We start from the raw sequence: 4,885 nt of genomic DNA on the forward strand, positions 1-4,885 counted from the left end.
TATGGCTCCAGTGACCTGAACACCGTTAATACTCAATATGATTTTGTGTGTGCCTACAGATGGTAGACAGATACAAATGGCCTTGTTGGGGCAGTGAAAAAATGACTCATGAAGGCTTGAAAAGGGATATAAAATTGAAAATTCATTAAGGCCATAAAGGAGAGGACCTTGGATCCCAAAACAACCTCCTCTACTGTAGGTATTTATTGAAAGGACAATGCTCAAATACAAGTTATCATGAGAAACTATACTTTATAAACCATTATATGTCACGTAATATTTAATGATTCATTAATATTTTATATGGATTCCTATAAAAGATGTTGACTTTTGTGGTTCCACCTATCCCTCAGGACTATTGGCAATTATTGATTGTCGGGAGGGTATTTTATTCATTGGCATAGCTACTGATAAGTCACCCTTGCTCTAAAAAGTAACTCCCACCATGCACAGACAAAAAACAAAACAAACAAACAAAAACAAAACAAAACAAAAGACCTAATTCAACAGGGAAAGAAGACATAGAAGTGAAATGGTGACTTGTTGAGAAGGATGTCAGTGAAAGATGGAGTGTGAGAGGAGGAGGAATAGTGAACATGATTAAAGTTCACTATTTGAATGCATGGATCCGTCAAAATAACTAGAAGAAATGTAAATGTAAACATTACATTGATTGTTAAAAATATAAGCTGCTATTTCAACTAAGTGACCCAGATTTCCTTGGTGACAACCTTGGATGGCTAGAATTTTATGCTTTAAGAAATGAGAGCCAACTTAGTATTTTGTGTAACATCGAAGTATAATTTATACTTTTAAAAGCAACCAATGAAAGGGAATTTTTTATTTCTTAATGTTTGTGACTAAGAATCAGCCAATATTTTGTCATCTATCATCTATAATGTATCTATTTATCAATCAGTTTATCATCTTTCAATCTATATGTATACATACATGGTATTTATGTGTGTATGTATGTATGTATGTATGTATGTATGCATTTGTTTAGTGGTTCATAAACAACTAATTTCCTAGAACAAAAACAGGAAGAATTTAAAAAGTGCTGATTGCTTATATGGAATATAAGGAAGATCTTGTAGCAACGAAATAAAACGGATATATTGCAAAGTGTTTCCTTACCTTGTTAGCCAAAATAAATGAAAGCAAAGTATATATTTTGTGAAAACTACACAAAATGATTATATTAATAAAGGTTCCATTCTACTGACATTATCAAGGGTAAAAATGTATCTTTCTCTTTCACTAAATTTAAATCTTTTATTTACTACTACAAATAACCTAAGGCTTGAAAGCCTGTATGTACTATTTAAATTATTACCATAAAAATACTCATCCCTAATAAAACTGAAATTTTACTTAGTGTTTGTGGTTTTTTTTTTTATGATTCTAATACTCTGGCCTGCAAGCCATTAGAAACAGTAGTTATTTATACGGAATTAATCATGTCCTACATCCTATACACAGTTGCTCCAAATTATGCTGTATTGGAGGGTGGTTTTTGTTGTTATTATTGCTTAAATAACCAGTTTCTTAGACATGCTTTAATTTTTGCTAATTCAGTTTTTGTTTTTCTTAATGAGAGAACTAACATATTTTAAGCTTTCTGTGGTTACTCTGCTTCAAGAGTGTCTCCTGGTTCTCCATATTATTGAGAATCTAACTCACTCTTTAAAAAATATATATTTATTATGTATATAGTATTCTGCTCCTGTGTGAGCCAGCCAGCCAGAAGTGGGCACCAAATCTCATTATAGATGGTTGTGAGCCATTGTGCGGTTGCTTGGAATTGAACTCAGGATCTTTGGGAGAATAGCCAGTACTCTTAACCTCTGAGCCATCTCTCTTGCCTTCTAATTCTTTATTAAAAAGGAGAAGTAGTAGGGTTTGAGAGATGGCTCAGTCATCAAAACTACATTTATCAAATGGGCACACACTTCTGTTGACTATACAGTTTGAAATACTATTTTTATCAAGTTTTATAAACATACAGAATCTCATTTTGGTTATTTTAAGCTATGTTGTTAGCACACAGAACACTTGTTTTGTGGGGAAGGAACACATGTCACTAACAAAGTCTCTTTCAAGCTGGACTGAAGAGGAAAAAACATCTTCTCTTGATAGTTTTAAAATACTCCTTTTGGCTCCCAAGAGAGACTTGCTGGTGTTGCCATTCATGATCACCATGGCACAGAATACCTTGTGGCATGGGGAAAAATATCTAAATTCATGTTTATATTATTTTTCTCCCCCTTTGCCATCAACATAGATTTATCTTTTATTTTATTTTATTTTATTATTATTATTTTTTGCTCTGATTGGTATTTTATTTCTCCTTTACAAGCTCCACATAATAGAGATAGGGCCTTTTTGATAACATATTGTTATCTTTGCTGGAAATGATCATATAATTATTTTAAACAACACAAATGTGTACATACGTGAGACTAAGGTTTCCACAGCCTATAAACACCTCTTTGGGTTTAAAAAGAAAAAAAAAAAAAGCAATATACTGACAATTCAACTGTAACTCTTAGAAAAACATCAGTTTCCTTACCAAACCTAAGCGTTCAGTACAGGGACCTGGTATTCAAGACGGCAAGGAGCTCAAGACACTGGAAGCCAAGAGCAGCTCACCACACTAGTGCAGACCCTCACCCATCCAGCGTCTCTTCAAAGGGCTCCATTTCCTCATCTCAGGAAGGCAGCCGTCACCCCAAGACAGGAGCAGCAAATATACCCTTTTGTAACATTTTTGAGTGTCTTACACAGCACTTCACACATCCAGCACCTCAGGAACTCCATGCACCCACGCCTACCACTCTTCAGTCTGTTCCTTTCATCTCAAGAGAGGGAACCAGGTCCTCCTAATTCATTGTAGGTGCCTGGGGTGGTAACGAAGTATTTCACTAGAAGGGATGTACGCAATGCTATTTGATAAGAGTAACAATAGGGAAAAAGCAGCGTAAAGAACAAATGTGTTCCACCACACCAAACTATCAGACCAATGCACAACCTACTGCAAAACTAATACAATAACGGTCAAACACAATGTTCAAATATTCAACTGTTCAAGCACATGAAGACCATCTTCTCAACCACAGGCTCTTATTTTGTAGCTACTTTTGTGTAACTTTAAAAAACGCTGTCCCTCAACAGGGTCTGACACTGATCCTGATACTTGTTAGGAAGTTTGATATGAGTCAGTAACAGCTCAACAGTTAGCTTTCGAGGTCTCCCCGCGCTCATCTTCAGCGTTCATCCGAGGACTGCGCATCATCGTCTTCGTCCCTCACATCTCGGTCTCTCCCTGAAGACTCCCCTTCTGGGTTGTAGCTCTGCATTTTAATATTCAGTCTCTCCGCTAGTTTCTGTGCTGTGAGCTTTGCCTGCATCTCCCCGTAACTCTGCTTCTGCTCTTTCTGCAGGACTCTTGTACAGAGAGCAGCCGCGCAGGCAGGTGGTGGAGCCGAAGGAGGCGCAATTCTGTGATGTCATCAAGATGCTGCCTGGCCCTGTGTCGCCGCTCTTCTGAGGAAGCAGGAGACTCGACTCTCTGACAATGACTTGGTGAGTCACTCTGTTGTGTGGGTAACACGTTGGTCTTAAACTTATGAGGAGGAGGCACTGGGTTTCTGGCTCGCGTTTCTAAGCATTTCTATGTAATGAGGCTTGTTAGGAGTCTCGCTCTGGAGCCCTGGAAGGTCGTCAGGGTGGTGTTTTCTTCTGAGGGTTCAGTCTGGTCTGAGATTGTGGTCTTTTGCAATTTAGTGATAAACAGACTGTCATTGCGGCTGGAAATATCTTCCACTTGACCTGAAACAGGGCGCTGGGGAAGATGTCAGTTCACTTCAGATGAGGATGCCCTGGCTCTGCTGCTGGGAGCTGGGCCTGTGCTCACTGGACAGGCAGCCTCCCGAGTCTCCTCATTCCCTCCATGAGTGAGATGTGCAGGTCCCGGGATTTCTGAGGTTGCTTTAGGGGATTTAATATCTACAGAGGAACATTCACGAACTAATGACGAAGTATCAAACATCAGGTCAGAATTTTGGGCCTTGTCTATGTCAGTATCAACTCTTGTGGTTGCTCTTTGCCTTAGCTTACAGTCTAGACTAACAGGGTTAAACAGTTCACTTCTCCCTCCAATCTCTTCGCGTTCTGCAATGGCCGCTTTCACCTTGGCGATGGTATCTGAGATCCTTTTACCTTTGTCCGGCAATTTGCAAATGAATTATTCGTTGTGCAAAAGTCTCTCCTGTTGCCTCAACCTCTCTGCCGAACTCTGCCACCCCAAGTCCTTGGGAGCTGGGGCCCGAAGCCGAGGGGCAGCGAGCAAAGGCGGGCAGGGTTCCCTGACAGGGCCTAAGAACACCTCAACATAGATTTAACTCCCTTTAAAGTAGAGACCCGTTGGGCCCTGACCCCTAAAATTGGTATCCCTGTCTACTGGGTGATAAGGACTCTGAAGTGACATCATCGGTTAGAGGAAAAAGTGGGGAAGAGCCTGGAACACATTGGCACAGGAGACAGTTTCCTGAACAGAACACCAACAGCCCAGGCCTGCAGGCCAACAATTAATAAATGGGACCTCATGAGACTGAGAAGCTTCTATAAGGCAGGAGACACTGTCAACAGAACAAAGCGACAGCCTACAGACTGGGAAAAAATCTTCATCAACCCTTCATCTGACAAAGGTCTAATTTCCAAAATATATAAAGAACTCAAGAAATTATACACCGCCAAACCAAGTAACCCAATTAAGAAATGGGGCTCAGGAAAAAAAAAAAAAAAAAGAAATGGGGCTCAGAACTAAACAGAGAATTCTCAACAGAGGAATATTGAATGGCTGAGAAACACTTTAAAGAAATGC

At 39.5% G+C, this 4,885-nt stretch overlaps 1 pseudogene across 1 annotated transcript; it reads right to left on the reverse strand.

Annotated features, from left to right (window-relative positions):
• Positions 1 to 2,774: 2,774 nt before the first annotated feature.
• Positions 2,775 to 4,347, reverse strand: LOC311595531 (DNA-directed RNA polymerase II subunit GRINL1A-like; annotated as a pseudogene). The gene has a single exon. The product of its transcript is annotated as a DNA-directed RNA polymerase II subunit GRINL1A-like (transcript).
• Positions 4,348 to 4,885: the final 538 nt, after the last annotated feature.

This window comes from Acomys minous, assembly GCF_964271855.1.
Source record: "Acomys minous genome assembly, chromosome: 4".
NCBI lineage: Eukaryota > Metazoa > Chordata > Mammalia > Rodentia > Muridae > Acomys > Acomys minous.